The sequence below is a fragment of the Akebia trifoliata genome, chromosome 16 (assembly GCF_017979445.1).
Source record: "Akebia trifoliata isolate Shusen 1 chromosome 16, ASM1797944v1, whole genome shotgun sequence".
NCBI classification, from domain to species: domain Eukaryota; kingdom Viridiplantae; phylum Streptophyta; class Magnoliopsida; order Ranunculales; family Lardizabalaceae; genus Akebia; species Akebia trifoliata.
Window position 1 is genome coordinate 24,305,002 of NC_141390.1, and position 17,041 is coordinate 24,322,042.

A 17,041-nucleotide genomic window follows, 5' to 3' on the forward strand; every position below is an offset into this window, starting at 1 on the left:
TGTACATTACTTTTCTCCCTCTTTTAATACAATACTGCCACTTGGCCCAAACAACTACAACAACAACAACAAAAACAACAACAACGGGTAGATCTCTCACAACTGCTATGGAAACTACTTGGTTACATAAACATCTCTTCATTTCTATTTTATTTTTGCTAAGCAAGCAAAGATGAATTATATATAAAAGAAAATCTGGCAGAACCCAGTTATTCTTCTACATATCCCTATATCTATCTAGAGTCCTGATAATATGATTCACCAGGTAGCATACTCAATCGATTCTCTGACATGACAAGATCGGAAATGTAGATCTGTGCACCTCAGGATACACAACTGCACTTCCACATAAAAAGTGTGTCCCGAGTGAACCCTGTATTCCGAGGTGTACAGATCTACAGTTTGCGAACTTGTCATATCAGGGAGTCGGTTGAGTATGCCACTTGGTGAGTCATATTATAACGACTCATCTATATATTCTTCCCTTTTTAATCAACCAAGTCAGTGTGGATGATTGGAAGATGGAGCATGATGACCATAAGGTGGTGAACGCAGGCATGGAAAATGGAGATGTGGAGGATCAACAATCTTAGGTGGTGGTGGAGGTGATCGAAATCCAGATGGTACACGAGGAAAGGGACCAGAAGCTGTTGGTAGTAGCTTCTTCATTGGAGGAGGGTTGTCACAGGCAGCTAAAGAAGGGGTTGTGAGAGTCATCACCACCATCCCAAGGAGCAACACCAGTAAGTATAGAAGTACTGAAACCTTCATGATGTTTCAATGGTGCAAAACTTGGAACAAGTGTGGCATCTTTAGGCTTCAATTGGTGTACTTTTATTAAGGAGTTGAAGCTCTATTAGTTTGACAAGTATAAACATTGGGACCATTTGATTTTAGTTTGTAGACTGAAAGGTAGAATATTTGGTATGAGATTTGTCTTTTGTTGACTCGCACGTAACTCTCACCAAACCAGAGTTAGGATTGTTAATTATTGACCAAATAAAATGAAAGAAGCCTCTCCTCCTTTATATCAAAACTGAATCTTATTTTTATTATTGGAAACCGAATTATTTGAACTCTCTTAGAGCACCCAACTAGTCATTTGGTCATTGGGGCATGTGCAATCCCCTATCCCACATGCCCCATATAATTTATAATTTATGGGATATACAGCTGAGGGTGATAGCTTCTGGGACATTCAAATTCAAGACCTTCCCCTTTTTGAGGCGTGGTCTTGACCATCTCACCAACCCTTTGGAGTTAAAACTTCTTAGAAAGTTACGAGGGGGGAAAAACTGTAATAACAGACCCACAAAACACCATATTCCATATTTTTTGAACCTATCCGCCTTGATTATTATTAGTCTCTTTCATCTGGTACTCAGTCTAGTCACCGGCGACTTGTAGTCGTCTAATCAAACAATTTGGTTGATAATTCTAGGTATTGGACTTAAACATTATTTGAGGTTCTCAAATGAATTTTAAGAATAAGAAAATACCAATTAATTAATATTTTGTATGCATTTCCACTATGGTGGGCCAAACATCCATAACAGTCAATAAGTGTTAAATAGTGTGAGTCGTGACATTTTCGAGGTACTATATAAAATAATAGCTTTTATACAAGTTAGTGCAAGAGATTAGATATGAGTAGATATTAGTATGATTTGATTCTACTTATGGGGCCTTTATTTCATTTTATCTTCATTCCTGTGGGGAAGTCTAAAGGAGTGTACTTCTGAACCACCTACTTTAAATTTTAAAAAACACAAAATAAGGTCCTACCTTGTGAATTGAGGTTACCAATATTCAAGAAAGGATTCTATAGAATTTGAAGTTAGAGGTAAGTTGGAGAGTACCCGTCATAAAAAAAAAATAAATTAAGTTGGAGTATAGGCTCTTATCACGTTTTAACTTGCAGGAAGTGCGGCTCACTGTTTGGTCCATAATAAAAATCCAATTTGCTTTACATTTATGATTTAATGCATAAATCACTAGAGGCATCTCAAAAAGCTTCCATTTCGAGGTTTATTTCGAATTAGTTCTATAATTTTGTTGTTTGTCCCTATGTTGCTTGATTCATTGATTCGCTCAGTTTGAATTTGTGTTCACAATTATCCATTCCAGAACGAATCCAAGTTCATACAGGCAGTTTCATAGAAGGTATTTTTGAGGGGAGGGGTTGCAGATGCTTAAGCCTTAAATAGACATTGCGACCACAACATGAAAAAATCTCATATTCGACAGTCCAAGACCGTTGAATTTTGTAACATTTGATGGATCATGTTGTCAAATTTTTTCTTTCAAAAGCATCAAATTAATAGAGGATGGAAGAAATTCGATGGTTCTAGGCCATCAAATCTAGGGAACATCACAAATTTCGACGGTCCTAAGCCGTCGAATTTTGATTTCTAAAAGTCATGGGCCTTGACCTGTCGAATTTTTCAGTTTCACGTAGTGGACATATGGTCACATTAATATATATATACACACACACATATATATATATATAGGGTCCGTTCAGCACCCTAAGCTTTACCACACACTTTAACAAACGTGTTTTGTCCTACATGGGTTAGAAGTTTTGGAATGGGCTGATTTTTTGTGAGGATGATCTCTATAGTGAGGAGATCATTCTCACCAAAAATCAGCTCATTCCAAAACTTCTAACCCCATCAAAAATGGTTTACAAAAAATGGACGGTCCACGATTTTTCAACTTGTAAACATGAGGCTAAACATTTGGGAATGAGCTGATTTTTGGTGAGGATGATCTCCTCACCATAGAGATCATCCTCACCAAAAATCAGCCCATTCCAAAACTTCTAACCCATGTAGGACAAAAAACGTTTGTTAAAGTGTGTGGTAAAGCTTAGGGTGCTGAACATTTCCCATATATATATATATATATATAGGGAAATGTTCAGCACCCTAAGTTTTACCACACACTTTAACAAACGTTTTTCGTCCTACATGGGTTATAAGTTTTGGAATGAGCTGATTTTTGGTGAGGATGATCTCTATGATTAGAAGATCATCCTCCCCAAAAATCAGCCCATTCCGAAATGTTTAGCCCCATGTTTACACGTTGAAAAATCGTGGACCGTCCATTTTTTGTAAATCAATTTTGATGGGGTTAGAAGTTTTGGAATGAGCTGATTTTTGGTGAGGATGATCTCCTCACCATAAAGATCATCCTCACCAAAAATCAGCTCATTCCGAAACTTCTAACCCATGTAAGACAAAACGCGTTTGTTAAAGTGTGTGGTAAAACTAAGGGTGGCGAACGGGACCCATATATATATATGGGAAATGTTCAGCAACAAACATTTTGACAAACATTTTGGCAAAACATTTTTGAAAATATGGGTTACAGGTTTTGGAATGGGCTGATTTTTGGTGAGGATGATCTCTACAGGGAATAGATCATCATCACCAAAAATCAGCCGATTCCAAAATTTCCAACCCCATCACAAATGATTTACAAAAATGGACGGTCCACAATTTTTCAACTTGTAAACATAGGGTTAGAAGTTTTGGAATGGGCTGATTTTTGGTGAGGATGATCATCCTCACCAAAAATCAGCCCAATCCAAAACTTCTAACCAATGTAGGACAAAACATGTTGGGCAAAATGTTGGGTGTTGAACATTTCCCTATCTATATATATATATATCTCGCAGGATCAAGGGACATATGAAAAAACATATGTAAAAAACAATGTAACATTAATAAAATTTCAAAATATAGGTTAGAAGTTTCGGATTGAGTTAATTTTTTGTGAGGATGATCTCTATGATGGGAAGATCATCCAAAAAAAAAAAAAAAAATTCAATCCAATCTGAAACTTCTAACCCCATTAAAAGTGATTTAGAATGTGGATCGTTAATTTTTTACCAATTTTTTTCAATAATTTGTAAATCACTTTTGATGGATTTAGAAATTTCAGATTGAGCTGATTTTTTGTGAGGATGATCTTCTCATCCTAGTGACCATCCTCGCAAAAAATCAGCTCAATCCAAAACCTCTAACCTATATTTTGAAAAACCATTGTCTATATATATATTGATAAGCAAGCAAGTATTTTATTAAAAGAAAATGAAAAAGGAAAAAAAAATTACAGACACCTGTTATTTTGGAGACCTAATTTGTCCCCAACAAACTCCTTGCGAGCCAATAAAGGCAAATTATCTACAAAATAAAAAATAAAAGATCTAGATGTAGATCATCAAAATGGATGCCCTAATGCAATTCGGTGGCACAATTTACTCTTTGGGACGGGACTAGTCCCTACGATTGCATGTCTTGACTCCACAAAAGTTTTTCAACATGCAATAAGTAAGTTAGTACCCAATTTCAATCAAAGGATCAAATGGAACAAACCCCTGTCGCTAGTTATAATATTAAGTTAACCCTCTAGAACTCGTGCCTATTAGCAGTCAGTGTAAAATATGTAGAACATGCATAGATGACGAAGATGACAATGATAACAAAATTAAAATATAGAATAAAACAAAGATATTCGAATTTATAAGAAAAAAATAGCAAATAATCAAATTTATCAACAGGGAGATAACAGCCCAAGTTCACAAGACTCTTGTTATGTAGTCTAAAGTCTTCGCCGACTTCACCTTAGGTTGACAGGTCAAGAAAGTGAGTATGAAACTATGGCCAAGTTAATTTTAAGTCCTAAAGCTAAACGATATCAACAAAGTGACTTATGAGCTGCACATTTTAGACTATATATAAAAGACTAACCAACGTGAAGATCCATAAGACATCAAAGGTTAAAGTGATCCAATGTGATTCATGTGACCTAAAATAAAGGACCCTTGCGAGAGTCAAAATGACAAAGATTGTTGGAATCTTTCCTACCTAATTTAAACTTAACACGGTAACCTCTGTATGGTCTACACAGTACCCTTCTCTTTAGGAAATCTCTAGTGGTGGTCATTTAATACAACCATCCGTGACCCATTCTTAAAAAGATGACACTAGATAGTCCCTCTAATGTGGCATTTTAACTAATACAAAATGAAATCTAAGGTTTTGCATTGTCATTAGTGCGTTTTTGTTTTTAATAATAGTTAGAATTTTGATGACAAAAATAAGGAATTTTAGTATCATTGTACAATAATATTTTTTAGAAAAATGCTAAATGGATGTTTGACATGTGGTGCAATGACATGAGCAATAGAGAGAGCTTCTCTCTCTTACCGGTTGCCCACAAATTTATTTTTTTAGATTTCAAATATTAAAAAGGGTGTTGGGCCCACATTGATGATTACATTGATAATCCAACAACACAGTCTTTTAGTTTTCATGAAAATATTCATATTAAAAAAAATATTATTTTTCAAGCTTGATCTAAGGTGTTGAAAATGGATGGCCACCGAACACCTAAGTTTAAAAATAAAATTTAACAATGAAAATTAACTATTTTAAATTTTTTTTAAAGTTCATATAATTTTGTCATTTACAACTCCATAGCATCGGATCATGTTTTTGAATGTCACAAAGTGATCAAATAAGGAAGTTCGTTTTTTTTTCACTATGCGTAGGAGAGAGAAAAGGGCATCAGGGGCTGATAAAAAACAACGTGCATTTAACATCACTCTATTTTTTATACACCACAAATCTGAAGGAATTAAATTATAAAATAGGGTAATTTAGTCATATGCTTGTGAAATTGGTGATATTAGGTTTACCCACTTGTAAAATGTCAAAATTTTCATTGTCAAATTTTTTCTTTCTATGGGTCAAAATCGTCAAATTAATGGATGATGGGAGAAATTCGATGACTTTAGATTATCGAATCTGAGGAATGTCACAAATTACGACAACCCTAGACCGTCAAATTTTGGTTTCTAAAATTTATAGGCCTTGGCCCGTCCAATTTTCCTATAGAATTTTCTAGTTTTCACATAGTTTGGGCTGTCTTATATGAAAATTTTCAAGAAAAAGATCAAGTGAACATTTTTTACTTAGGCTCAAACATATTCTAATGGCCAATGAGTATAAGTAGTAGGGGTGCACATGGTTCAGATTTTGGCAAAATTGGAATCGATCCAAACATGACCGGTTCTACAAATTTGGAATCGATCCAATCCAATTACCTTATAAAATCGAACCAATCCAATCCAATCTTGGTTCGGATTGGTTCTCAGTTCTCATACGACGTCGGCGGCGACAAGGTTTTCACAGAGAGAGAGAGAGAGAGAGAGAGAGAAATTTCTGTTCTAAAATTGCAATATGAACCGAGCGAAACTCTTCGTTTTTGAGTCGAACAAGAACAACGACGTCGACGACAAGATTTTCACAGAGAGAGAGAGAGAGAGAGAGAGAGAGAGAGAGAGAGAGAGGAGAGAGAGTTACCTCTTCGTTTTCCGACGAGGTGGTGAGATGGGGTGAGCGAGGGAGACGAATGAGATCGAGAACGACGGCGACTAGGTTTTCGTTTTCAAACTCTAACCGGAAGAAGAAGAGAGATAAAGAAAATGAAATATTTTTGTTAAATATATATGTATATAAGTGGTTCGGATTTCGAATTGGTTCGGTTCTGTTGTATCCTTAATCCGAAACCAAACCAAATCAACTGGATTTTTTTTTTTCAATCCGTACCTGAACCGTAAGTGTGTTTAATCCGAACCAATCAAATCCAAAAACTTCGGATTGGTTCGGTTCTCGGATTTATCCAATCCAATGTGCACCCCTAATAAGTAGATCACTATTAAGTCACCCCCAAGTCATAGATTGCATGTCAACCATGGTCATGGGTCAGGTCGTGGATCTTGGAACTTGGAGCATGAGACTCCGAGCAAACATATTTTATTATCATAATTCATGGATACCAATATTATTATCATTATTATTTTATTGTTTATTTTAATTCTTAATTTAAACACATTTTTAACCAAACAAGACACCGTAAAATTGAGTTATTATACAAATTATGTGAGCCAAATCAAGAAAATGTTTATAGAGCTTGGATAAAACCCAAAATCCAAGTACAAGACACAATGTGAAAAAAGCCCCAAATTAGACGGCCTTGGGCCGTCAAATTTTATAAAATTCGATTGATCAAAAAATTGAATTGGTGTAGAATTTTTCATTGTCAAATTTTTTTTTTCGACAGACTAAAACTATCAAATTAATGAAGAATGAGAGAAATTCAATAGTTCTAAGCCGTCAAATTTGGGAATGTCAAGAATTTCAATAGCCCTAAACCGTTAAAATTCAATTTTTTAAATTCATAGGCTTTGACTCGTCAAAATTTTATGTCGAATTTTCCAATTTTCACGTAGTGAGGCCTAATGACCGGAGTAGGGATTTGACCAAATTCTATAACAAAATTTAAAATATAATTCAAATCCCACAACCCAAATCTTTCCAACATGCAGCGTGGGCCATTGTCTTTTTCAAAGGGATACATGACAGCCCTTCCATTGTCCTCGAAAATGTTAGGCCATGTGGCAAGGTTTGTTTGTCCCCACCCTAAAGAAAATATAATTGGTTGGTCAACGACATAAGGCCAATTGTGGGTCAATCACCAAAAAAAATGTAAAATTAAAGAGAGCATATTTGGACCCTGAAAGTCTTGGAAATGCATCATTTATCTTTAAAAGGTAAAAAATATAAAAGTGCATGTAATTAATCATTTTTGTCATATATCACACTTAAAAAATGTTTATTTTAAAAATATACATTTATTTATATTTTTTGAGATATTTACATAAGAATAAAAGTCTACATTTTCACATGTCTCTCCCTTATTCTTTCTCCCCAAAAATCACTTTTTACCTATCATATCCAAATGAGGACCTTCGTCAAGACTCTGCATGATAGCAATGAAAATCGAGAAATAATATATATTTTCTATAGATATACAATAAGTGAGGTGCATCCGAGCTGCAAGTTTTTGGGTAAATCAATATCTCATTTAATCCGTATTCCATGATGAGGATATTATTGGCTTTATATTAATCAATGCCAATTTTTGTTATATTTGACTTAGATGATTTTATATCTATATGGAAGAGACATTAGAGCACAATAGTTTGCTTGGTGAAGAATCAAATCTGTACGGAAAGTTACACTAAAATCTTGTGGATGAAAAACTACAATAAGTCCCACAAAATGCCATATTTCTCATTCACTAGGCCCATCAATTTTATGACCGTTGTCCTCCTCCAAGTGGTCCTTACAAACAAAAAATCAACATCACCGATGAATTCTAGTCATTGAACCAAGCAATGAAGTTGATCATTGTAACAATTGGATCTGAATATTATTTGAAATTCTCAAATCAACATCTTAAAATCACCGATCATTCAAATTTTTTTTTTTTATGTGCATGTCCCCCATGGGTCAACAAATTTAAATCAAAATTACTGTAACACGTGAAAATTTTGAGGTGTGATAACATCATACAAATGCTCTCATACAAGTTGATACAGGACATGTTAATGTCATTTTAATTCATGTGGGGAAGCCTAATGGAAAAAGGTCTTTTGGCATCTCGATCAAAGTGTTGAAAATGGATGGTCACTGAACTCTCAAATTTAAAATTAAAATTCAACAGTAAAAAATAAGTTAAAAAAAAAAGTTAAGTTCATTGAATTTTGTTCACTATAGCCTAATGGTATTGGATAATGATTTTGGATGCGACAAGTTGATGCTGTCAGGAAACTCTCTTTACTAACTTACAAAGAAAAAAGTTTTTAATGTAAAATGACGTAAGGGCCCTCACCTTCAATCTTTATTCAAGTTTTTGGAAAAACAAAGTAGTTATTTAGCTTTCCCCCACCGATTTGATCAATGTGAGAGATTCTTCTGTGTTCACAGCCCTTTTATGGATCCCATTGAGCTTAAAAGAAAGAAAAGAAAATTGGGGACTTTACCCCAAATGTTTTGATCAATATTAGAGATGACCCCCAATGGTTATCAATCTGATTACATGCATTCATTGGCCTTGATCTTCTCATATTAATGGAAAATGAATATAGGAGCAATATATTTAGATTAAGGAATTATTCGGAGGAGAGTCAATTTGGTTAATTCAGATTAATTGTAAGAAAATCAAAATTTTTTTGGGGTATATAAAAATGATGTTTTTGAATTTCTAGCAAAAATCTATCATATTCAAGTCCATAAGAATCCTTTATTATTCTTGAGATTTTAATGTTGAAGAAAATAAAATTATGAGATATTAAGCCTAAGCCAAGTCTTTTTACCACTCTAAAAATCTATGATTAGTGTTAATTTTCACTCTTGCGGAAATATTGAACATCCATCATTTGTTGTGAAATATCCAATATTTTCATAGAATGAATCCAAGATTATTAGTCGACTATCGTTTGCCCTTTGCCTCCACTGACCAAAAAACATTACCAAACCCCTGCCTCCACATCAGCAAAGTGTTAACTGAGGGCAATCTTGAGGTCACTCCAGCATGACTCTAAACTTAAATAAAAATCAATTTCAATTATTCTCTTATGATACATCCCATAAAATTGGAATGATAAGAGAAGAATGTATTGTTTCGTATACATTGAAAATAGGAAAATGCTGGAACGACACAAGCGGAGACACAAGGGTGACAAAAATGATGTGGTGGCACGCAAATAACCATAGATGCTTTTTACACGTATATTGCAAAAAAGCATCTACCATAACGTGCACGACGCCACATCATTTTTTCACCCGTGTCTCCGTTTGTGTCACCCCAACACGACTCTTGAAAATAATAGTTGTTTTATAGTTATAACAAAGAGTCATGCAAGAGTGACCTCAGAATTGACATCGATTCACACTTTGTTAGAGTGGAGGTGTGTACAGAACCATAAATGCTTATCCACGAGATACAAGTAAAAAGCATCTATGATTCCGTGCTCACATCCACTCTAGGATTATTCTATAAGAGTAGAAAAGTAAAAGAGAGTGATTATGATGAATTGTATAACAGCTCAATTTATTCCTTGAACCAGTTTTCTTTGGGGTAAGGCTGCAATGACGATGATTTAAAATTTTAGAATACAACGAACATTAAAGGATCTTTACTCTTGATTTTGAGATGCACAAACTAAAAGTCTATTGCAAAGAGTATAGATTTATAATTAATAAAAAATGATTATATGATGATGAATTAATGGCAAGGTGCCATATATATTATATATATAATAAAAATAAAGTAGCGTTACTATTGGTTTGGTTAATCTATTAAGTATCTTGGATTTACTAAACGTGGCATCACACTAGTCAAACTCTACTGTTATAATAATGGTATATGTCTAAGAAGAGCATTATTATTCAAAAGTTATTGCATGCCGTATTCGGCACATCACCATGCATATTATCCAATGCCCTGCTTTAGAGAATGACTTTTTTAGTGTTAGTACGTAACGGATTGAAACTTACTTAAACATGAATAACTACCTTTGGTATTTTACATTTGAGTCGTGCGCTGGAATGACCTCAAGGTTGTACCTCATATCACACTTTCTTGATATGCAAGTGTGTCGCTTTGTCACACGTATCAAGATAAAAAGCATCTACGGTTCCTATACACTTGCAAGTGAAGAAAATGCTATATGAGGTGAAATCTTGAGGCCACTTCAGCATTATTTCTTTACGTAAATTCTTAATTACTTCAGAATAAATGAATCACCTGAGATATATCACTATATCCATTTCATGGCAAAATTGACCAGATTTCTTACTCTAAGCCTTACTTTATTAAGTGAGTGCTGATTTTTGAACTCAACCTGACAGGAGGACTCAAAATTCACTGACATGGCATGGGTAAAGAATCGTAGATTCTGTCCCTCGGGATAAACAACCGATTTGCAGTTCTTTGGGCATGACATGTCAATGAGTTTTTGAGTCCAGCTGTCAGGTTGAGTTCAAAATCATTAGTCCTATTAAGTTTGTTACCTAGCAAATCTTGTTGTATGGATCCACGTCAGAAAATTCACATTGATGGGGTTAATTTGTTACTTTACATAACTTGGAGTGGATCCTAACCTCATCAATTTGTGGCATAAAAATATGCTATGATGCCACATGATTATAAAGGAAAAAAGTCTAAGAACTATAAATAAGAAAACATAGAAAAATAAGTCGATTTTTACCATTGAATTTTAGTTTTAAATTTGGGATTTCGGTAGCCATCCATTTTCAACACCTTCTATCAAGTTCAAAAATGATTCTTTTTTAATTTAGTTCTTTTGGATTTGAGTTTTTCCATGAAATCTAGAAGACTGCGGAGTAATTGGATTGACAATTTGATAATGAGATATTTACAAAAAAGTAATCAACTTTTGATGAATTTACGATTCCGAATCACTATTTATTTTAATTACCAAAACGTGAACAATAACGAATTTGGAGGTTTTTAAAGTGACTATTTACAGGTAAAGAGAAAATTTCACTTTAAACCTGTGAAACACTCACTTTGTTCTGATTTTTTTTTTTCTAATGAAAACGTGTGCTCAGATTTTGATCATTAAAATGAACAGTGAGTCGGAAGCGTAAATCACTCATTTTCAGCTCACGAAATAGTAATTCACCCTTTACCCAGTAAATATCTCTCTCTGTCTCTTTTTATGTGTCTTAGCACGGCTCTTATAAGGTAGTTTCGTGAACATGGATTCATGTAAAGTGAGTTACTCCCAATGGAATATATAAGAGATAATTAGAGTCTCAGAGTCTCTACAAGCAAGCACGTTACATATTATGATCGAGAAAGATAAATCCATGAAGAAGATCTCTCACAACTGCTAGGGCAGCTACTTATTACATAAACATTACTTAATACACAGACATATTTACTGAACTTCCTTTAACCACTAGAGGGATATGTTCTTATTCTTCAACATATCCATGATCTAATACAGGGAAATGATGAACTGACTTTGTTGGACACTGAGTTCAACACTGCGCTGACGATGCAGTGGGCAGAGTACCAAGGAACTTTTTCATGAGATACGAGGAAAAAAAATCTATGGTTCTGTGCCCACTGCAACATTAGCGCAGTGTCCAACGAAGTCAGTATAGAAGGACTCTAAAATTCTTCCCCATTTCATTAACCATGTCAGTGTGGATGAATGGAAGATGGAGGGTGATGTCCATGAGGTGGTGGATGATGAGGGTATCGAACATGAAATCGTGGGTAACCTACAAACCTATGGTGGTTGAGGAGAGAGTGAACTCTGAGGTGGTGGTGGAGGTGATGGCAAAAAAATTGGAGCTATAGAAGGTGTGGTGACAGTCATCACCACCATTCCAAGGAGCAACACCAGTAAATGTAGGACTACTAAAATCTTCATGATGTTTCAATGGTGCAAAACTTACAACAGGTGTGACATCTTTAGGTTTCAATTGGTGGCCTTTTATAACGGAGTTGGACCTCCATTAGCTTGACAGGTGTAAACAACGGGACCATTCGATTTTAGACGTAGATTGAAACCTATAATATTTAGTGTGAGATCTGTCTTTTGTTGACTAGGGCATACAGGTATGAATCCCTACATTTTCAAACTCAAGACATGAGTCCCTTCACCTTAATTTTTTTGAATGACAAATGAGAAATGAAGACCTAAATACGCTATCTTCAACTTATAACAAATAGAAAAAAAACCTTTGATTTTTCTTCCAAAAACCAATCTTCTTCAAGCTCTTCAATCTCGTAGGTATATTATTTTTTTGATACAGTCAGTTTCATCTTCAATCCATTCTTTTAATTTCAATCTCATTTTCGTTCCTAATGTTTCTACAAAAAGCTTCATAATTACCTAAATGTGCTCATTTTCACCTTAGACCAAAAACCCTTTAATTTTTTTTCTCAAACCAATTATCTTCAAGCTCCTCATCTTCAATCTATCCTTTTAAAACTCACCTTAACAAATTAAAAGTCCTTGAATTTTTTATTAAAAATTCTATCTTCTTCTACTTGTCCATAATTCCTATCTTATTTTTTGAGAAATTGAAATTTAAGTAGACAAAATCTTAAGGTTGAAGGTTTGATCAATGCTTGCCACATATTCAAATAGTTTGGTTAAATCTTTGAAACAAAGTAATTTTGCTTGGGTGGTTGAATGTTTTTTATTTAAAATTAAATATACCATAATAGGCATTCAATGGCTATCTGTCATGTCTACGGGAAACCATGCACCCAATTCCATCTCATTTTGATCTTTTTTTATTTTTTGATCGGAATGCTGGAGTCAAAGAGCCCCTGCCTTTTTATTAATCATCTCTTTTTAGCATAGATACAAGTCCGATCATCATAGAGAATTTTCCACAGCTCATGAGGAATGAAAAAATCATCCTCTGATACAAAAAGTGCATTTCCATAGGAACCTAGAGGTGCAAGAGAATCGGTAGTCCTATTTGTTTCTTTCCAAGAAAACTCGAACACACATTAACTAAATTTCTCTGCACGTAGTTGGATCTCTTCAATTTGATCTACATATTTCCAAGAACAATTAATTAAACTCCTTTTTTTATACTCTTTATTGCTTAAAGAGAATATAATCTCAATAAAATCCACTACAATTAACCTCATTCTGATCTTATTTTGATTATATGGAATCTCTCTTTTATAACTCGTAAATCTTTTATGAGATTTTTTAATACATATATCTCATTGCTTGCTAAAAGGACCAAAAAAAAAAAAAAAAAACTCAAAGGTTGAAGATGTGGAGAAATTTTTTTACCCAATTGATTGTAGATGAATGGTTTGGAAGAATGAAAAGTTATGATATTTTTAGCTAAAGGTCGAAGATGAGCATATTTATGGAAATTTTTTCTTGTCAATTAGTGGTTCAGGGATGCATATCATAAGTTTGTGCCCGTTTGAAATTTTGGGTTTTAAGTTTTAACGAAACCCAAAACCTTGGTTCTATGCCCTTTTCATTTGGTAAACAGTTCAGAATGCAGTCTTTAGGATCAAAATTAATTGAGAATCGAAACCAATAAAAATTGATAGGAATCGAAAATTTGAACTGATTATGAAGAAATTTTTTTATGGTTGCATACGGGATTGATAAGAACCAAAATTGATAATATTTAATGATTTTGGTTCCTTCAAAAGCTAAACCGACCCATTGACACCCCTAGACTTACCTCATACATGAAAATTTGAAAAATGGTGTATTTATTATGAGGATAACTATACTCGCAGTTGATGAATTAGGAGGACAGTTTCTTCTAGATGAAATTCATAGTTTGGCCTTACAAGAAATGTGTTTGCAAGCATATATAGTAATCAAGATTGGATTTTTCAATTATTTGACAGGGTTCAATTTGGGGATAATAGAAATGATCTTTGGGTTTCTTCTCAAACCCACTGTCTTCAACTTCTGTTTAGTGTAGAGTATGATAAAATAAAGAACAAAAACATAAAATGATCAATCCACAAAGACAACATTGATCAAATGTTATTTTTACTTCCAATCCAATTTGGATTTACGTAACAAATTTAAAAATGATTTGCGATAATAAATTATCTAAAAAAACACAAAATTAAAAGAGTTAAAATACTACGAAGAAATGTAGATCGGTTTGATCTACCATCACAAGTTCTATTAATAGTTTTATGATTTTCTATTTATCTCGATCTACTAAACAAAGCTAAATTTTGTGGATCGAAAAATTAAACAATTATATTAGAAAGGAAATTCAAATTATGTGATTAACATATTAAGTCATGATTATAAGATAAGTATTAAGTGTTCTCTGTGAAGCATAGTTTAGTTTGAACTTATCTAAAAATAAACCATCAAAATTGATGGACAAGTAATATTAATTCCGATAAGCTGGGGTTAAATAAGAACATTAAAGAGACTAAAATAGAAATTTGCACAGGCTTCCTCAACCGATCTAGCGGAGAGTTTAGCTAACAATCATTGCAAAAACAATAAAGAAAAGAAATATAAAAACAAAAGAGAGAGTAAAGATGAGAGAATAGAATTCTTCTTTTATTACTTTTGATTCTGAAACTGATAGAGTTTCTTTGATTATAATTTCTTTTTCAAATAAAAAGCTAAAAGAAAAACAAAAGAAAGAGCTCCTAAAATTTTAGATATACATTTACAGATCTCCTTATCTTATAGATATCCTTTAAGCTCTGATTTGGTTCCTATTTATAGAGATTAGATTAGGGTTTTGAAGGTTCGGAAACCTTTTGTAAATACAAAAATTATAAAACCTTAATTCTGTAGACACCTCAATTTGAACGGGCCACTTCTCGAAAGAGCCCAAAAATATCGATTTTTCAAATAAATGGGCCAACGGGCCTTAAGGGTCCAAGTCATTGAAAAGTGACATTTTTACCAAACCGAGGCCCCTAAGACCTCTCAATGGTTTAGGAGGCCCACCAAAAGGACTCGACCTACCTTACGCTTTCCCAATATCCACCGCTCCGCTTCCAAAAATTAAAAACGCCAAACTTTCGATAAATTTTACCAACGGACCTAAAAAGCCCGATTCCCCAACACGTGGCATTTTTTTATCAAACTAATGATTGCAAAAATCTAAAAAAATTAAAAAATTAAAAAGGTGAGACTTGAGATGCCTACCCCTCCTCTACTACCACCGCTCCGCCTCCGAATCTGTAAAAACCATAGGCCCACCTAAGGCCCACAAGCCCTCAACACTTTCCTAAATCGATTTCTCATCTTACCCCTAGCCTAAAATCAATCCCACATCACCTAAAATCTAAAACCAACCTATACCCTCAAAATCCATTTCAAAACAACCCTCAACCAATCCCTAAAACCCAAAACCATTTCTAAAATCCAAGTCCAACACTACAAAGCCCACAAATCATTAATCATATCCAATTCATTATCCAACCCACAATCCTAACCCATAAACCACAACCTACATCAACCAATCACTCTTTTATCATCAAAAGATGACATATGTCATCACCCCATCTCACCTCCCTCACCCAACTACCTACCCCATTAATTTGCTTTACATCCCATCTACCCACACATCAACCCATCACCTTTTCTCTCAAATCAAACACATCTACCCACACCCCTAACCTATACCTTCCCTAATCTACCCTCATCATTCCCTACAAAACCTACATCTACAACCTAAACCTACACCATCCTCTCAAGTCAAACACTCAACCTCTCCTGATCGGTTGTAAAGCTTGCAATAGAGATGCAGAGATAAAGATTGAACTAAGACCTTGGGTAAGTCGAATTCGTTCCACAGGGACAATGAGGATTCAAGGATTCATTCGGATAAAAATGCCAAAATAGAATTTAGAAACAAAAACAGATTAGTTTTAAAAACAAACAAAGTTGTAGTAGAAACTAAATTGAAATCTAAACAGAAAATAAAGATTGAAATTCTAAGAGAGAGGGATTAGAGAGGTCAAGTAAACCTTTGCAAGTAATCCATAGTGTAGATAAATTCTGAAATTAACTCAATCCATGGAGCAAGTCATTGCTCATGGATCGGAAGATGGATCAATTAAATTTTTGAAAGAAATTAGAAGCTATTCATGAAAATCCTAATATGATGGAGATTGCCCAATTTATATTCTGATTATTCACATAGCATAGCCATTCTTGAATTTATCTAAGTAATGGCTATCTAAGTTGGATCAGAATTATAAGTTGGATTACCTTAATCAGAATAGAATTTTCAGAATTAAAATATGTAAGCAAGCAAGAATTTAAATCTACACTAGATGGATTAATTTGCTATGGCTTCCTTCACTTCTCTAATGAGAATTTAGCCAATCATTGCAAGCATTGTAATTGCAGAAAAATAATAAAAGAGAAAAGAAAGAATAGGTGAAGAAGATGAAGATGATGATCGATCCGAATTCTTCTTTTATAGCTCTCCCAACAATTTACAAAGAAAAAGAATTGAGCACTCTTGATGTTCTCACTACACTCAAGAGATCTCTCAATAGAAAATTACAGAAAATTAAAGAGAGGAACAATAAAAAATTGGAGAAGAAGAGAGCAAGGAGAGGGACCCTTCTCTAAAATCAACCCTTCAATTTATAACATTTG